This window comes from Coffea arabica, chromosome 9c, assembly GCF_036785885.1.
Source record: "Coffea arabica cultivar ET-39 chromosome 9c, Coffea Arabica ET-39 HiFi, whole genome shotgun sequence".
Lineage (NCBI taxonomy): Eukaryota > Viridiplantae > Streptophyta > Magnoliopsida > Gentianales > Rubiaceae > Coffea > Coffea arabica.
In genome coordinates, this window is record NC_092326.1 from 4104316 (window position 1) to 4124992 (window position 20677).

Sequence of the window (20677 nt, forward strand, 5' to 3'; positions counted from 1 at the left end):
CCAATCCAATTAGACATAAATAATGGTTTCAAGTTGAGTTCGGGCACCCTTGTATGCTACTTGAATGCTCAACGAGTTTAATCAAGTAGTTATATATATATATATATTAGAAAATTTACCAGAAGTTTTGTACACTAAGAAATTCTTATATGAAAAACAAGTAATAACATAATTCTAAAATACTAGACAGAGCAAACCTTAACAAAAACCACTAAAATTCTCAAAATTCACGAAAAAAGGGAAAAATAAAAAAATCGCAGCATTTGCTGCCTCTCACTCTCCAATCTTCGATTGCCACTCTCTTTGTTCATCTCTCACTCTCCAGAGATTGCTTTTGCCTCTATCGTCTCTACTTTTCCCGTCTCTCACTTTTCGGTCAACTTCTCTTTAGTTTCTTACTCTCATCATCTTTATTCTACTGTTCGTTTCTCGCTCTTTGACCATCACCACTATCTCAACCACACTTTAGGTCTTCACATATGCACAAAAACCACCAAAGCTACAAAAGAGAGTGTTAAATTTTATTCACATACCACCTTAAAGGGGGGTTGAGATTGCAACTTCAATTTTTAAGTGTATGAAGGAGTGGGATATCGAGCACAGGATACACACAATCTCTACTGACAATGCTTCGAACAATGATGTTGTTGTTAGCCTTTTGATGGATGACTTCTCTAGAACAAAAAAAAAAACTGCTGTGTGAGGGCAAATTATTCCATGTCTGATACTGTTATGGTTCAATATGGCCTTTTCGAAATCATGGACATCACCAATGTCATTAAGGAGTTCATGAAATGTGTGAAATGCTCAGAGGGTAAAGCATTGTTGTTTATTAAGATTGCCCATCATCTCAAAATATTGAAAAAAAGTTGCTTTATTATTGTCAAACAAGGTGGAATGTCAACTTTGAAATGCTGAACTGTGCCATCAAATTCAAAGATGTCTTTACCACATTTCCAAGATAGAGACCAATGTTTTAAAACTCGAACTGGCAAGTGAACCGGTTGACTCTCCAATTCACGGTTCAATCAGTTTTACTAGTTGGTTCAACGGTTCACTATCTTTTAAAAAAATAAAATAATTAGTTTTACTAAAGATAACGCTAAGACTGCCAATTGCCGAGGAGGATATACTCTATTCAAGACAGCATATTCTAAGGGAATATTTTACTCCAAAGGAATATTCTGTTAAGAAGCATATTTCAAGAGAATAATTTATTAAGAAAGGCTAAGAAATTAGAAACAATACATGATTATCATCATCAAATTAAAATTTATCCGAACTTTTGCCGATTACCAAGGAGGGTGTATCCTATTGATGGCAGCATGTTCTAAGGGAATATTTTATTCCAAAGAAATATTCTAAGGGAATATTCTATTAAGAAGCACATTTCAAGAGAATAAAAGCTAAGAAATTAAAAAAAATACATGATTATCATCAATACATTAAAAATTTATCCAAACTTGAATTAGTTACATTAGTTTACACTTTACACATCATCACAATCATCTCACTACTGACAGGTCGAGAAATTAGTGTAGGAAATTTTTAGATAAATTTTAAAAAATCCAAAATTTTTTAAAAACTACAAAAATTCTAAAATTTTGAAAAAAAGTTCCTCAAAATTTGGACTTCCAAACAGAATTCCTAAAAACTTAGAAAATTCCAGAAACTAGGAACTTAGAACCCGGTTGTTATGTTAAAAATTTTTAGAAGATGTTGCAATGGAGAATCGAACCTCAGACCTCAACCACAAGAATGAAGCACGCTCACCACTAAACCAGCAAGTCATTTGGTGCTTACTTAGCCCTTCTAGATTATATATTAGACCTTTATTCTTATCTTATTTCTTCAAAACAAAGTTTATTTAGAATCTTTTAATAAAATTTTATTATTCCCCAAATTCTATAAGGTATGAATGGATTTAAAAAATAGCATATTACATAATTCATTTTAAAGACAAATATTATTCTTTATAACTTTTTGCACTTAAAATTCATAAATAAACTAGATAACTACACTTAGATAAAATTTTATACTTGAAATTTGGTGGATTACTAATTAAATTTAGATTTTGGTAATTCTTATAAGAATTAATGATTTTATAATATAGTGGACTAACTGAGTATTTACTATGACATAGTTTATTATAGTTTCAACCATATTAAAAATTATGAAATATAATATTTAAGTATATTTAGTGACCCACCGGTTGGACCACTCACCCATTGGTTGAACCAATAATCTGTTGACCCACTTCTTTTACCGGGTTCCTTCTCGGATCGGGTTTAATAACTATATTTTCAATTGAAATCCCTACAGATTAGCCAAAAATTCCCAAAATTTTGAACTTTTAGATGAAACTTCAAAAAATTCTACAACTTTCTTCCAGACCTCTTGCTGTCTCTTCATCTTTTCCTTATCTGTACTATTCAACATCTCCCATGGATTGCAATCCTTTCTCATGTGAATTTGAAGAAATTAATGTCAATCCCCATCAATTATATGAAAAAAGCTATAAACAACGTATAAATTAACAACATACATAGAATATAAAGTAAGAAGCCAAAAAAATTTTTGAGTGAAAGAACGAGAAGAAGCAAAAAACAAAGAGGAAAACTAAAGCTTCAGATCTGGTAATGGAAAGAAATGGGTTTTGCACCAAATTGGATAGTGACAGTGAAGAAGGGTGATTAAGAAGTTCTGGAGCCATGGAGATTACAAATATGAAAAGTAAACACAAATTGAAGAATTGGAGAAGGGTCTAGAGAGAACATAAAAAAGAGAAGGAAATAGTAGAGACGACTAATTATTGGGCAAAGTGAATTTTAAGGGTTTATGTTTGGTTGTTAGTGTGATGATTAGTAAGACAATAATAAAAAAACTGATGGTTCATTGTTTGTGTGGTTTTTTCGATTCACCAGTTTTTACCGGATTTTGACTACTATCCGACTTTTAATACAATCAGACCGGAGCCATGGCCGGTTTGTGGTTGAACCAATTGAACTGACTGGTCCAACCCGGTTTTAAAAACACTGATAGAGACTCGCATTATGATTTTTTTTCCAATTTTCTACGGATTAAAAAAAAGTAGAAAAAGTTTGCCCCATCTTGGAGAAATTTTAGGTAGGCACATATATAATGTTCGGGGACAAATTATCCAACAATTAATTTGTTCTTTCAAGAGGTTGTGAAGATTAAGAACGTTTTAAATGCTTAAGCCAATGATGAAGATGACTTCATCCGAGCCATGGTTCAAAAGATGAAAGCTGAGTTCAACAAATACTATACTTGTGAGAACTCGAGAAAATTATGTGTAAGCCCTGAATTAATTTCATTTTATTTACTTTGTTATCAGAAATATTATATATAACAAATAGTTGGTTAAATTAAATGTCTAATTGAATTTCTATAAAATTGAGAATTTAGAAATATCCTAGAATGGTGTAGAAAAAAATTTATATGAATCAAATAAACATATGATATGAATATTGTAATTTGTGTCATTTGAATATATTATATAATTGAATAAGTTACACGTCTAGTTAAATTTCTTTAAAATCAAATGTGTGAAAATTTACTAGATCAATGTAAGAAATTTTTCAAGAAAACACAAACCACGTCAGGAGTTAATATATGAAACAATAAAACTATAGCCTTAGCAAGCACATGAGCTAAAATTGAAAGACCAAATCAACCTTGAGTTTCGGTTGAACTACCATGCAACCAACAAAAAAATCAGCCATCAGAATTTTGAGCAAAGAACTGAGGAAAGGACAAACATTTGGAGAATCTAGAATCGACTGGAAGTAAGGCAATCAAATGCTAAACAAGCTTGGGCGGTGCTTGAGAGAAACCAAAGGAAAATTCACAGCCAATGGTCTGCTAAATACAAGCGGTGACCGAAAGGAAAAGCAGAAAACTATCTGCTAAAATTTGGGCGGTGGCTGAGAACAAAATAAAACTTTAGTTCCTCTCTTTACCAAGCCAACACCGAGAGAAAACAGAGAGAGTGAGAAAAGAGAGCAAGATTGAGAAAGTGAGACCGAGAGCCTGGTGAGTTTCGTCATTAACTAACCAAGGACTGGAGAGAACAAAGCTGGAAAGGAAACTGATTTTGGCTGCAATTCCTAACACTTAAGGCAAGAGGTCTAACACTTAAGGCAAGAGGTAAGTTTCGTGAATAACACTTATATACTGAGTATAACTAAGTATATGTTTAAGCTGCAAGTTGAGTTTGGTAGACGAAGAGAATAAGCTTCGGTAGAAAGATTCTATTATGAAGATGAAATGAATATTTGACTGAACTGGTAGGAACTGAGAGGTATCAATAGAAATTGCAGTTCGATTCGTAGTGTAAAAAGGAAAAGATAACAAAGGAAGAACTTGTTATACAGATAACTTAGGTATTATAAAGGTTTAGCTGCAGGAATTTTGGGAGAAAGTTGGAAAATTGAAATGAACAAACGAAAAGCACCTGCTGGAATTTCCAGCCTCATCCGATAGGAAAAATGGGAGGAAATCAGCTGACTTTGTAAATAATAACTCGAAAAATCCTGTATTAATCTGTACATGTTGCACAGCATCTTGATTTCTTCATGCGTGAGAAAGTGAGCATGAGATGGAGAGAATTGAGCACGAAAGAAATCTGATGCATGCTGCTATGCATCAGATTTGCAGTCAAACGCAGACATGAGATTGAATTCAGTTTTTCTCTTGAATTTTGGTCATAAACTTCCACGTTTTGTTTAGGATAATCTGTAGTTGAATAAATATCCTCTGCATGATTAATTGGAACATAAAATAGAAGAGTAAGCTATGAGAAAATGTCAAATGATAAACTACTGCTCTGCTGGAAATTTATTGGCTTCAACCGAGATGAAAAAGTAGGAAACTCTGGTTGTCCTCTGTAAATTTTAGCCTCTAAACCAACGTACTAAGTTGTAACATGTCAGTTTTAGCATGTTTGTTGGATTTGAGTACATAATGAAGTGACTAATGGAGAAAATTCTGATTGAAAGCTGATTGCTACTGAATTTACATCATGGCCGAGAAAGAGAGAAGAGTTTTGATCAGTCTTTCCTTTGAGTTTAGCTACAAATTTTCTACGTTCTGTTTAAGGCTACTTTGTAGCTTAACAAATATGATTTTCCTGTTTAGTTGGAACATGAAATTGAAAGGAAGGATTTGAGGAAAAAAAACAACAAATGTTGGACTGTTACACTGCTAGAAAATTTAGTTGGGGAATGTTATAGTTCATGACAGCTTTTGTATGTGATTTAGCCGAATAACATGCTGAAATTATGAATTACTCACCTTAGTTCATGTTGAACGGGATGTATACTAAGCAACTAATGTTTAAGCAAGTGAAAGATGGAATTTGTTGAAGATTTAGAAACATTTGAGCTAAACTTCTTGCTTTGACTGACCGAATGTGTGAAGAGATGAAGCTCTCATGAAATTTTTGAAAATTTAGGTTAAATGGTTGTGAATTTATATGGAGCATCTTATAGCATCTTGAAACTATTTTTATGAGCAGTTTAAAGAACTTAAAAAAATTTAAACGAGATTTAAACTATAGGCAACTTAGAATCTAGTTTAATCTAAAAAAGAAAGAATGAAAAGTCTATTTGCCTTAATCTTAGAATAATGAATAAAAAATGGTTTAATCTTAAGCTAAACATCTTATAAGACTTTAAACTTGGAATATATGTTATTTCTTTAGTTTAAATTGATAAAGGTGATAAGTTTTGAGGTGAAATGTAAGATAGGTATTGAATATGTTATATCTTGTATTTTAAAGCCAAAACTCGACTTTATTTTAAATCATAATGTAATAAATGATAAGTGGTCATCTCTAAATTGTATATTCACTTTAGAGTTATAAACTTGTCTCAGGGGGGTAGCTGTGAGTCAGAAAGTAAACCCGAGGCTCGAGAGTAATTTATTTGGAATTTGATGAGTGTTTCCACATTTGTGTGTTTAAATTGCCTATGTGTTACTTAAATGATACTTTTATGATTATGCCAGTGCTTTATTATGAAATGTTTTCAATTGTCCCTCGCCTTCTAAGTCGGGAGTGTACTTTATCGCACTTGACTTAGTTTGAGATTGAAGGTTGATAATTGACCAAGTGTTATCGTAAGTGTGCATGACTGTAAGCCGTGTGTGTACTTTACTGCACCGACTGAACTGGGTCCCAAAACCCTTGTTCAACGGATTATTCGAGCTAACAAAAGGGTTTGGTCGGATAGGACGGTAGCTTTGGGTAAGTGTATTGGTATGCTCGAGTATTACCACGGAGTAGCAGATTACTGATATTGATATGGCCATCTAAGTGAGGGAAGTGATTGTTTTGGAGGTTATAAGGAGGAGTTTGGTGGAGTGTGTAGTGCATTGAAATGGCTCTAATGCGAGCATCGTATCCTTTTAAAAGTGATTGTTCAGTGAAGTGTTCTCTAATTCATTCAGTGAAGTGTTCCTTAGTTGTTTAATTTTGTTATTGGCTTAATTGGTTTAAGAGTTTATTGATTGTTAATTGTGTGGAACCTCACTGGGTTTCGCTCAACCTTTTAGTTTGTTTTCCTTACAGGAATTGAAGTTTGAAGAATGATCGAGTTGAATTAGTAAGTTGTTTTGGAAGATCTGTTAGTGTGTATATATTGTAGCTATGGTTTTCCTTTGTACCTTGAAATGGTCGAACCTTTTATCATGAGTTTGGTGTGGTATTAAGAATGGATGTTTAGAACATATATTTTGTTTCTTTTATTGGAAAAATTTATGTTTCAAGCTGATTGGAGTTGTACTTAGGATTGAACGTTCAGTTGTTTAATGGAAATATTATCTCTGAAATCAATGTGAGTGAGTCAGTTCTGATGAAAGTCAGGCAGGCGGTCCGCTAACTTCTAGGGTACGCCCTAGAAGAAGGTGGGGTCATCACAATGTTGAATGTAATTTGCTAATGACAGTTGCTGCCATTTTAGATCTGAGATAGAAAATATGGGTTATAGAGCTTTTCTACCCCAGCTTTTGAGAACATTTCCAATATTTGAAAAGTTATATTTGAGTTGCATGAGGAGTATGTTGCTTTGACAGTGAATGCAAATGGACAAGTAGTGGAAGACCACTCTTCAGAAAGGGTAGGAAAAAATATAGAAAGGGTAGGAAAAAATATACAATATTTTTCTGCTTAGGATGACTTTGATAAGTATTGTGATGAAATATAGAATATTGAACCCTATAAATATGAATTTGTTGATTATTTAGACAAGTCTTGCCAAAAGATTGGAACAACCACCAAAGACTTTGATTGTTTGGAATTATGGAAAATAAATTGGATCCCATACCCAGTATTGTTTCAGATGGCCTGTAATCTTTTGGCCATTCTAGTAAATACAGTTGCATCCGAGGCCACATTTAGTGCCAAGACTCTAGTAATTGGTACCCATCAGGCTTCACTTCACCCAGATACAGCTCAAGTATTGATGTGTGTAGAAGATTAGTGTAAAAATCTTCACGGGATAAAAAAAAAAAGGTAAACTTTATTGTTTTACTGTCAAACATCTACTATCTGTGTACCAGTTACTTGCTTTATTGTTCTTAGAATTTTTTGTAAATTTTTTGTTTTGAATTTTTTTTGTTATATATGCAGGAAGTAAAGACAATCAAAAGAAATTGAGTTGGCAAAAGTTTGAAGATTTATCTCACATGGACCAAGTTGCATATTAAGGTATATTCTTCTTGTTCATTATGAATTGTTTAATCTTTATGGCCTGTTTCATTCCTTCAACTTGATACCTTTCCAATGCCATTATAATTGTTGAAATTTACTAATTCTAGAAGAAATTTAAGTTATTATTAAGAGATCTTATTCTAAGCAAATATACTTTTTTTAGCAAAATTATGGGTAAAATATAGAAAATCCCCTTGTGGTTAGGAAAATTGACACGAAACCCCCTTATTGTCTAGAAACACTCACTTAACTCCCTTGTATTTTGGATTTTTTTGGATTTTAATAGCTAACTGGCTGGAAAGCCAGTAATAATATAAAATACCAAAAATACCCTCATTTATAATATCTGAAAAGGTACAGATGCAATTAGCAGATCTTGAGCGGTACTTCATGTGTAGAGAGAGAAACGCTATATCTACAGCCAAGTTCCGCCCCAATCACTGTCGTCTTCTACGGCACTGATAAACAATGGGATTTTCATGTGTAACTCGTAGACAAAGAAGGCATTTCTGTGCAGATTGGTCGAGGGTTGTGACGTATTGAGCATTGCATAGCTATTAACGAAGTAATCTTAGATCTGAACCCTAAATTTTAGAGGTGTTGATTGGTTTGATGGAAGGTGTTTTGGTAGTAAATTGTTGGGGATATTTTGAAACTTGGTAAAAAGTGTCAGTTTTGGCTTAGTCAGAAGTTTTTCTGACAATCTTTGTGGGAAAAGTTTTTAAAAATTGCTAAATATGCAAAAAGTAGAAAAGAATGGATCTTTTTGGAGTAACCGGGACTATTGTAGCCCATACTGGTATTATGTTTTTTATCCTTCTAGATAGGTGTGTTAATGTTGACTATGTTTTTTTGAAACCGAAAGTGTATGAAATATTGCCCGTTCTTTTCGATACATTTGAAAATAAAATTAGTAAATTAATCTCTGTTACTTTGGTTTAGGTGTATAAGAATGGAAGATCATCCGTTTAAGACCATATATATACACATGCATTATGATGGATATTTCAAATGAAAATCGATAATTAGATACACTGGCAAATATGTCAGAGTATTTTGTGGATGGGATCCTGATGAATTATCTCCATCTGAATTTCAAAAAATGAATGTCACAATTGAGCGCGGCATAACAAATATGAATTTCTGGTACTCTATCCCCTTTTATGACCTTGATATTGGTGTTGTTAGCATTAAGGATGATGTTGACATCGAGTTTTAACATGTTATGAGGGACTTCAAAAAATGCACATATATGCTGAGAGGGGGCCTGATCCCATTGAAGTTATGTTTTCAGATGAAAAATTACTATACAAGAGAGTGACTAGTGATGGCCTACTTGCACTTCCATATCATAACAATTGACATGCTGAAATTAGTTCATCCTCAGTTATTAAAAGCAGTGATAACATTGACCCTTTAGTAATTGGGAATAATGATAATAATGACATTCCACACATTAACTCTAGAGGAAAGGACATCTGTGATGAAGAGTCATCACAAATGAAGTCGAATCCAACTTTTGTGGGACCACATAGAGAGGAGATACATTATTTAACTAACAAGTCCAAGAGGAAGAAAACAACAAATGATAAAAAAGTTAAGTGGCAGAGAGTAAAGTTAAGTGCAAGAAAGTCAGTGAGGCGGTTATTTAAAGAGAAAGAAAAAGTTGATACATCCTCAGAGCTCCGGCAGTCTCCCACAAGGAATTCAGTAGATGAAACAACAGTTGAGAGAGATCCAATAGAAGAAACAACTAATATTAAGGGAGAAAAAATAGTTCATGAAGGCAGAGAAGAAGATGATGTCATACCAGATTATTCAGATCTTCCTGACTGGCTAAGAGAAACACTAGAATGGCCTGAAGATGATGACATATTTGTAGGTTTAAAAGGTTAATAATCAACACAGGCATCTATAAATCTAAAATCTACAAATTCTGTTGGAGTTGGTTCACAGCAGTAAAAAGAAAATTAGCAAGTAAAAACTAGAAAACAAGTCGATTTAGATTAACAAGAAGAAAATCAGCAGGCCTAATCCAAAAAACAAATTGATTCAAAGCAGCAGCAACAAGATCAGTAATCGAAATCAAGGAAACAAACAAAGAACCAGACCCATGAAGTGGGGAGTCAACCAACATCAGGTGTGGATGATAGCTATTGTGCTAATGAACAGGCTGAGAACTCGAATGAGCCAGTAGAGGATGATGAAAACCTGTTTGACAAAGGGATACGATATGATGACGATAGCATTCCTAATTACAGTTACTTCAATGCGGAGGAAGAGTTTAGGAAAGAGCTCTTTGAACTAAAGGTTGGCCATAAATTTACTAACTTCTGTAAATTTAAAGAGGCTTGGTGGAATGAGAAATTACGGAGGGATATGAGCACAAATACATAAAAAATGAAGGCTCTCAAATCATAACTACATGTGCAAAAGGGTGCAGTTGGAGAATTCATGCAAGCAGAATCTATAGAACAAAGATATTTATGATCAAAACTCTTAAGGAAGAGTACCATTGTGGCAGGAATTACAACAATAGACATGCCACTTCAACATATCTAAGTAATAAATTTTATGTCAAGGTGAGGGATGATCTTGGGTACAGTATTCCTGCCATAGTGAATGAGACAAGCAGATTATTTATGCTAGACATTAGTTAGAAAAAAGCTGCAAGAACAAAGCCGAAAGTATTAGAGGCACTTACGAAAAATGACATGGAACAATACCACAAACTTTGGGATTATGTAGCTACTGCAAAAATATCCAATCCTGATAGTCATATTTCACTACAAATTGATAGGCAAAATGTTGAGAAAAGGGCTACATTTCAGAGGATATATTATGGATTAGGTACTCCAAAGAATGATTTTCTAGAAGGATGCAGACCTATGATAGGACTAGATGGCTGCTTGCTGAAGAGTCCCTTTGGAAATCAGCTGCTTACAGTCTTGGGTAGGGATGCCAATAAAAACACGTTCCCTATTTCCTCTACTGTTGTTGAGGTAGAGAACTATGATAGTTGGAGTTGGTTTTGCAGGTATTAACCACCCAAATTGGAAGAGGAAACAAAGGAGTGGCTTACACTTTCATTTCGGATAGACAAAGGGGTCTTGTCCATGCAATTGAGGAGTTGTTCCCTGAATTAGAGCACAAATTCTGCCTGAAACATATGTTCGGGAACTTCAAACAAAGATTCAATAATCCAAACCATAGAGGCATGTTTTAGAAAGTTGCTGCAGCAACAAGCATATCAGAGTATGAAACTACCCTAGCAAATCTTGAAAGGGCAGATCCACAGGAAGGTGACAAGCTAGCAGCTGCAGGATGGTTCAAACAGTTGCCTCCAAAACTATGGTCCAGTACAGCTTGTAGGAGTGACACATGCGTCAACAACATGAGTGAGACATGGGATAATTATATTCTAAAAGCTAGAGATGAGCCAATAATAACAATGCTGGAGTGGATTCGGAGGAGATTAATACAAAGGTCAACAACCAAATGAGAGGATATCCTGAAACATGGTGGCACTTTATGCCCAAAACATTCATGAGAACTTAGAGAAACTAAAGGTAAATGCAAGAAATTGTGCTGCGATTTATGGAGAAAATGAAATTTTGGAAGTTGATGGTTATGGAAGGACAAATGTTGTTAATTTGGAGATAAAAACATGTACCTATGGTTATTTTCAGCTTAGTGGCATTCCATGCGTGCATGCGGTTGCCTGCATTAATAACAGAAAGTTGGAATTCGAGCAATATGTTGATGCTTGTCACCATAGGGAAGCATATTTAAAGGCCTACAACTTCACAATTGGTCCCGTTCCTTTGAAATAATTCTAGGTGGACAGCAAAATGAAATATTTGAACCCACCATTGGTAAAAAAACAGCCTAGTAGGCCAAAGAAACAGAGGAAAAAGGGTCTAGAATAGCCTATAAATCAGTAGAAAGCAAGTAGGAAGGGTCTTGCAGTTTATTGCCGAAGGCATTTGAACTCTGAACTTAACATAAGAACCTGCAAATCAGCAATTCACCCTAAGTCCAAACTTTACAAAGTAATGTAACATTTTAGAACCAAATCAATTCTTTAGTTTGTTTTGTTGTTACTTACACACTCATTCATTTCGATTTGAACTATAGGCATCTAAAGTTGGTCCAACAACTTCAAATGCAACATCTGTAGCTTCTATAGCTCAGGCTAGTGTCTCAAGTACTACTGCTACTACTCTTTCATAGGTACTAGTTCTCAATTGCCTTTTTTTGGGTGCTGCGATCTACTTACATACTAACCATGAAGACTTATATGCAGGAACCAAGTCAGCTTAAAAGTGATACCAACCAAGAAAGCCAACAAAGTAGATCCTCAAAGTGGAGGCAACCAACTGTAAGGATGTCAAGACTATGACATTGTGGCTCCAAGAGACCAAAAAAAATGAACTGCGGTTATTTCCTTTTTGTTGGTTGAATATATTGGTTATGTTAACTAGAAAATTCATATTTTTGACTATATTTTGGTTGACTGATACCATTATGATATGGATGTGGCAATATGCTGCCTTGTTGTGGCTGTATTGCTAATGAACCTTTTTGGGATTTGATTGTAATATTTATTGAAATTAGAAAACTAAAATTTTTAGCCATGTTAGGGTAGATTGATACCATTGTGGTATGGTTGTGGCAATATGCTGCATTTTTGTAGTTGTGGATGGCAATATTGCTGGTTATATCTTTGCTAAAGATGATTTAATTTGACAAGTTCATTACAATGAAATCTCGAATCTTTCAATTTTTGTCATGTATTTTTCCAATGTCCTACAACAAAAGCAGCTTCATTCGTTCTTCTTAATTGAAACTTGAATGTGTACTTCATTACATGCAATTGAAACCAGGATGTGGCAACATATTGGACATAACGAAATCTAGTATTGTGCCCAGCTCCCTCGTTTTCTATACATTTTTTACACTACAATTTGTCCCAACGCCAGGTTCTACTATACTACTTTTACACTACAATTTGTTCCGAATATTCATATCATACATATAACAACCAATGACATAAGAGACACAACTACAGACACCATCATCGTCATCTTCAGTAGCCTCATCATTGCTTCGACATTGTGAATCTTAGACTATAGTCCCATAATGATGTTATAGTTATTACTTTCCATCCCTTGCCCAGACCTGAAAAATCTTTCTGCCATTGCAAGTCCAGTTGGTGGAACCCCTTTTACATATGGACTTTGGCAGGATGATTCATTAGTGCGTCTCTCTCTACTAATTGGATTGTACCATGCCCAAAATGAACAAGCACCATTTTCACATACAAAATACAACATACCTTTTGATGGTTTTTAAGATTCCACTACCTTAATCCTTGATTTATTCTTGTAGAAACATCGTCGGTTTTGATACCTCAGGTCCCTTGATCCATCGCCAAAGTTTTGGGAGCTTGACATTTTCGGCTTCTCCCTTGAATAAAGCTTTTTTTACCCCTTTAAAGCTCTTTTTTACCCCTCCAAAGCTACGCTGCACTCTTACGATTTTGTCTTAGTTTTGCGATTCTCTATCCAATTTTTCCATTTGCAGAATTACAACTATAGTAGGTTTCATTTGTAAGAGACATGGAGGGCAAAATTGGAACAAAAACTAGTATATTAAATCATAAATGTGTCTCTTCCAGTCACAAGTGACCATTAGGTCACGTCAATGCCATTCACTAGCTTCCCAACCGGTTATCAGCTAAAATCCAAATAAGTCCAAAGCACTAGGGAGTTAAGTGGATGTTTCTAAACAATGAGGGTGTTTCATGTCAATTTTCCAAACCATAGGGGGGGTTTCTATATTTTACCCAAAAATTTTCCATTTTGATTGCATAAAAAATTTTGAAACTATACATTTTCATCAAATCAAAGGTTTTTTTCATAGAACTAGAGATAGAAATTTGAGTTATTTTATAGTCTATGCGTATCACAGAAGAAGAGCAAATCCTATGAAATAGAATAAAATTTCATTTTTTTTTATAAACTATGAAATAAATGGAATAACTTTCCAGTTATTGATAAACTATGAAACAAAATATTTCTTCATATATATATGTATGATAGACTAATACATTTGTTGTCTTTGTATCTTATCATTTTATTTTGTATGACATTTTGTAATAAATCCATAAGACTACATAAGAGCATTTTTGGCATGAAATTATCCTTTCTCTCCTCAAATTCATTTTCTAATAGTACTTTTCCTGACATGGACTGATCTGTTACCCAAAAAAAGGACCCAAGTGAGATTTTGGAAAGTTCATGGGATCTCAATGATGTTTTTGAAAACCTTAGAGGAAGTTTATGAAATTATCTCTAAAAAATAGTAAGATTTGATAATCAAGTCCTACGTTTTTCTTGAAAAGTTAGTAAGTTTTGCATAACACAATGATTTGATTTACTTTAAAATTAGTAAAATTTATTGATGACGTAGTAAAATTTACAAAAAAAAAAAAAAAATAGTACGATTTGTTAAGGAAGTTGTACATTTTGCTTGCAAAAGTAGTAAGTTTTATATAAAAAAAATTATAGTTTCAAAAAAAAGTGATAGTCTTTACTAGAAATCTAGTAAGATTTACTATTTGAAGAGTTAAGTTAGATAAATGTGAAACTTACAAAAACTTACTACTGGCTGTGCTAAATTTATCACTATAATTTTGGAATAATTTTTTTATATACTATCAATGTAAAATTCTTTGTACACAAGCAACTTTAAATCATGATACACAACATGAATGTAAAATTTAAATTACGCACAGGTAACATATATCCAAAGTTACTAGTATAAAAAATCAATACACTGTAACTGTATAAAAAGTTAATCCATAATTTTGTCCTTCGTAAACTTGTCATAACAAGTTAACTCCAATACGTGGCATCATAGCAGCCATTCATTTGTGAGTTTGATGACTTTTTACCACTGTGCTTTAGTCCTCATGTATATCCTCTCATTCTTTCATTCTATATTATTATTCAAAATAGGTTACCAAGTTTCTACCAATCATAACCGGCTAACAGGAGAAACTGTAATATAAAATTAGCATTCTGATAGAATAGCATACTTGAAAGAAGAAAGTGTAATATATCCTTCCTCCATTTGTATATGGTTACTTTTCTTTGGTACTAAATTTTCTTTCTTTGTTTCCTAAAATTTGGTATTTATCCTTTTTAAGATTTTTACATATTTCTTTCTTAAACTTTTCTTTAGAAACTTCTCATGTGATAATTAGCCATTTCCTTTATCCATGTCTTTTCTTTATGTTTCATTCTTTTCTTTTCCTTTTTTGCCTTTTTTGATGAATTCTTTTGGGTTAGTGTTATCATTTTCTCTTTTTTTTTTTAAAAAGGTTTTCACAATTTTCTTTTTCACGTCTTTGCATTTTAAAATTTCTTATTTTCATACTATTCTTTTCGAGGTTATATTTAGCTACCATTAATATATTCTTGTTGATTTTATTTTTACTTTATATAATTCAATAGTACCAATTTTGAGTTTGAAAGAATTTGAAAAAATTGTAGTTAATTTATAGGATTAATATTTTATGCACGAACATTGTATGCACTAACAGACCTAATTACATGTCACATCATCTCAATTTCAATTTGAACTCCAAATTTTACATATAGAGCAAGTATCTGGATCTGCTTTTGTATACACTAATAATGCATGAAAGATTTATCCTAATTTTTATGCGAAAGGATATATATGTGTAGACACCAAATTTTTGTCAATTTTTAATATTTTCCCAGGATTTTTCTATTTAATAAGTTATTTATTTTCTTGTATTTTAATGTGCATTTTCTCATTTTTGCAGGTTTGCTTTACGAAAAGAGAAAAAAAAAACAACAAAACAACAAAAATCAAAAAAAATCAAAAAATCATTTTGATCATTTTGTTTCACCAAATTAACTATTAACCCATTTCACACTCAATGGCCATGGACTTGTCTTTTCATTAATTGAGAAATCATCATTTTGGAAGATTCAGCACACAAGCTCCATTTTGGCTACAAGACATCTCTCGGCTCTCTCCAGGACAGAAGAAGGAAGAAAGGAAAAAATTTTCCCTCCCTCTCTCGGCTAGCTCTTAACAGACGAGAACAAAAACCAAACAAAAGAAAAAAAAACTACTTCCTCAATCTCCTCTCTCGGCTCTCACGGACAGAGGACAAGAAGAAAAAAAAGACTCCACCCTTTTGGCTCAATTTGCTCTCTCGGCTCTCTCCCTCATCAGACAAGAGGAACAAAAAAAAAAGGGGGGGGGCTCCCTCTACACATTTTCTTCCACAAAATCCAAACACATTTGCACACAACAAGGCAGCAATCGGTTGGATTGGAGCTTGGCAATTTCATCAAAAATCTTGGCAAAGGGACCAAACTCTTCATTGAGGTATTTATCTCCCTTTTTTCCAGCTTTTTTTTTAATTAACTAGATTGAATGTATGTGTGGTTACTTTTTTTATTGCTTATTTTTGCTGGTTTTTGTTGGTGTTGTATGGATGAAATTTTGGGATGGGTCATGAACAAAATTAGGGAAAAAAGAAACGGTGCTGTGAATGCATGCCAAATGTTTGAAAAAATGTTTGAATGAAAAAATGAATCAAAGGAGTGAATTTGGTGTGTATGGTTTGCTTAAATGGATGACCATTAGCTAGCAAAGATCTGAAAATGCTTGGTTATCCAAAATTTTGGGAGTTTTTGAGCCTTCAAAGCATTAGAATAATTTTCTTCATTTTTGGGGCTGTTTTGACTTAATGCTTTATTTTGTTGTTGTTTATTTGTCAAACTAAGATTATAGTTGTAATGTAGAAGTTATCAGGAGGGTTTTGGCATAATTTTTATGATTTTTGGTGAAGATGTGAAGGTTTTAAAAAAATAAAAAACTGAACTGATTTCTTGGCATTTTGACCACTTTCGACTCATTTTTTGTAAAAACTAACTCCGGAAATGGAATCTACGCGAAAAATCGAGTGAGGGGGTGTATTTTGAGAAAATTTGGTGACCGGAGAGATCGCCGGCGGCGGTCCGGTGGTGGCGCCGCCGGAGGCAACCATGGCCGCCAGCAGGGAGAAGCTTCAGCTTCTCGGTGGAAGAAGAAGAAAGAAAAGAAAAGAAAGAAAAGAAAGAAAGAAAAAAAAAGGATTTGGGCTGATGTTTATTTTTCTGATGGGCCAAGAGTTAGTTTTGGTTGGGTTTTGAAAATGGGCTTTGGTTTATTTTTCTTTTGGGTTTCGGTTGGGCTAGAAGGTCAGAGCCCATGCCTTTATTTTGGTTGGGTTTGAGTGATAGAAGACGGGTTGGCCTTGTGTTTTGGCTTGGACTTTCGGTTGGGCTTAGGTAGTGTCCGGCCCAAGGAAATAAAATGATGGCATGGTGGCTAGAGCTGTTAAGTTAATCAAGTAGCTCGAAAGCTCGTTAGAGCTCGGCTCGTTAAGACTCGAGCTCGGCTCGTTAATTTTGGTTAACGAGTCGAGCTCGAGCTCGAAACATGCTCGTTTAGTTAACGAGCTGAGTAAGCTCGGCTCGTTTGATACTCGAGTAGTTCGTTAGAGCTCGTTAATGAAGGGCATATTTGTCATTTTAGAAATCAAAATTATAAAAATTAAAAATTATAGGTTTTTATTAAGGTTAATTTGCACGAGCTCGAGCTCGAACTCGTGAAGCTCGACTCGATTGTGATAAACGAGTCGAGCTCAAGCTCGAACTCGAGCAACATGTACATTTAACGAGTCGAGTTCGAACACATTTTTAAGCTCGTTTTCCTAACGAGCTCGAGTCGAGCTCGGCTCGAATTAAACTCGAGTCGAGCTCGGCAGCCAAATACTCGGCTCGACTCGGCTCGATTAACAGCTCTAATGGTGGCCCATTTCTTAAGAGTATCAGAAACCGATTTTTGCATTTTAGCCCCTGGTCTTTGGAGTAGTTTCACTGCGGCTCAGAACATTTTAAATTTCTTTCATGTAGGTCCTTAAATTAATTTCACTTTGGTCCCTGAATTTTATCTTTCATTTAATTTTGACCCCTGAACTTTGGAAAATATAATTTTTGTCCCCCAAAAGTTTTCAATTTTTGCAATTCAGTCCTTGGCAAATTTTGGCTCTCTTTATTATGATTGTTTCTTTTCTTCAATAACTAATTATGTTACTTTTGAACATATTCAACTTGTAATTTTTAGATGTTTTAAATTTCTTTATGTTTGACATATTAGTGTGAGTTTAGTACTTATTATTATTGTTTTTTTTCAATTAAATTGGTGCCATGATTCTTTTGTTCATTGTTAGTATAAATAGGACAATTTGACTCCATTTAGTCACCACTTCAAACGGGAGGTACCCCTATTTTTATTATTTCAATGTCAATTACGTGCTCTTATGTGCTCTTATGTGTTCCTATGTGTTTATATTTTTATTTGCTTTATTTATTTGATTTAAATATTCATTCAAATTTTCTTATATATGTTTTAGTTAATTTTTATAATTATTCGAGAGGCATTTAAATACCTCAAAAATGTAATAGATAGGATAATTAGATTTGTTTTATTATATTTTTCCCTTCTAGATTGTAGTTAGGCGTTCCCCGATGTAATAGATAGGTTTGCGTGTTTATGTGGCTTATGTGTTATATGTTTTACCTGCTTTTCTTAGGATTTTTGCATCTAGATATTATGCTTACGTGTTACGTGCAACGTGCTCTTATGTGTTTATTTGTTTTAATTTATGCTTTATTTGTTTCACTATGAATTGTTAATGCATGACGTCACCACACTAGTCCAACGCTAGTTATGGTTTCTCCCTCCGCTTACTTGCTAGTCCAACGCTAGTAAGGACTTTTAGAAATGGGCTAGTCCAACGCTAGACCCTTTAGGTCATCTTGCGCTAGATTCATCTTTGTATGCTATTCACTACATTTTCATGCATATTTTCATTTTTAGGATCTTTTCTCATTTGCATGATATTCCCTATTATATTATCCCTTATTCTCTATATGTGTTAATCATATCATTTAGAATTGCATTTCATTTAGGACATTGTATAATAAGTTAGCTCATTTGCTTGTGCATATTAGGAGAATTATTTTTCAAACATGGGAAATGGGTGATTATAACTTTTTAGTTTAAATACCCCATTAATCCCTGCATAAGAAAATTATGTCATGAGTTTTTGCCTCCCATACCCTTTATGTTGCATTCCCTTTTTCTTTGATCACTTATATCTATGTATATAATTTAATTTACTTTCTTTACTTTTCTTTTTTTCATCATTTGCATACTCGTGACACTTTCAAGGAATCATTTTGGCCTTCGCAATTAATGCGATTGGTTCAATTAAACCCCTTGAATGAATATTTTGTCCCTTTCGATATATTTAGATTTGCATCCATATAGGAAACATCCAAATATGATAAAATTAAGGGTTAGATTAGGAAAATTTTGACTAAACCTCGCAACTAGCTTAGACTAGGTTGAAAGGGTGCCTTAGGTTTGAGTCAATTGAACATTCGCCTTCCCTTTCTTCAACCGTGACTCCCGAACCCATTTTCTCTTGTTTTCAAAGACCTGGAGTTGTCAAAAAGGGTTTTATTTTATTTTACTTTATTTTTGGGTGACTTGGTACACCAAAACTCCATACCAAGTGGCGACTCCTATTTTTTCTTAAAAACCCTTTTAGACCAAATTTTGGACCCAAATTGTCGCATTCTTTTAAGTCCCATTCTAGGTCCTTTTTAATTTATTATTAATAAATCACATCTTTTATAAAACACCTTCTTTCTTTTCCATCGCGAAAAAATGGGGCGCGACAACTTGGCGACTCCACTGGGGAAGTTAGAGAGTCCAAGCACTTGGTTTAGTCGTCTTTTCTCTTTTTAACCCTTATATTTATCATATTTGGATGTTTTAGGTTGCATTTCTCTTTTTTAGGATGTTTTGCATTTCACACTCGTAATCGTTCCTCGTCTTACGTGTATGTGATGAATGGCTTATTTATTTATTTATTTATTATCTCGTATCGCGCTTTGCATTTGGGTGGGGGAAAATATCACCGTAGAGCCTCCACACGTGTTTTAATTATAATCTCTCCCCTCAAAAGGAAGCACTTCATACGTGCATGCATTATTTTTACCCTATTTTTATTTTTCTCGTGGGCGCCATCCCACATCTCCTTGTAAGATTAGGATCGATTTCCTTAGGTAGGCGGATGGTGTGCTCTGCGCCCATAGCGATGCCTAAGGGATCACTTAAGCCACCGATCGAAGGTTTTGGGATTGATGACCCTTAACTTTTTGGTCTGAAGGCTTGGGAGCCTGAAACCTTATCGAGTCTAGATGCATTAGTAAGCCAAACCTCATGCATCCATATTAGAAATTACCTAGGATAGAGTCAACCTATCCAATTAGGAGCACTAAGCACGAGGGGAGGGATTTTACCCCTCTTTGTTTGCTTTATTTACTTTTCATTCTTGTATCATTTATTGTCACAACGTGTTATATGTTACTTGTTGAACTAACCTCTCCTTGTTTCCCCTTTTTCTGCATACACAAACTTTAGAAATAAGAGTCCTAACATGGTACTCGTTTAAGATAAGACCGCCTCTTATATCAAGCATGTTTAAATTTTAGTCAATTGCATATGCATATGTACTGCACATCATTTTAGACTTACCCCGGCATTTAAAGGGGGCACTTTTAGGTCACATTTCAATTATTTCATTGTATATTTAATATGCTTTAATAAATTGTCATCATGCATTAACCATAGAGGGAATGCCGCATAGGGAATCCCACGGTAGGAATAAGTCACCTTTTGTCTCGGATATGTAATCCAATGAGATTTGCACGTTTATATTTTCTGTACCATCCAAAGGGGTAGTGCACAAGGTAAGGTAGGATTCGATCCCTTTTGTGCGAC

General features: G+C 34.0%; 1 long non-coding RNA gene across 6 annotated transcripts; it reads left to right on the forward strand.

Annotated features, from left to right (window-relative positions):
• The first annotated feature begins 3804 nt into the window (after window positions 1–3804).
• Window positions 3805–12369, forward strand: LOC140014349 (uncharacterized). Of its 6 annotated transcripts, XR_011821095.1 has the most exons (6): window positions 3805–7534; window positions 7652–7729; window positions 8093–10684; window positions 10770–11301; window positions 11870–11965; window positions 12039–12369. It is a non-coding gene; the product is annotated as an uncharacterized lncRNA (long non-coding RNA). The 6 variants fall into 6 exon arrangements; XR_011821093.1 differs by having other exon boundaries at window positions 3805–7729; XR_011821097.1 differs by lacking the exons at window positions 8093–10684; window positions 10770–11301 and having other exon boundaries at window positions 3822–4170; window positions 6593–6626.
• The last annotated feature ends 8308 nt before the right edge of the window (window positions 12370–20677 follow it).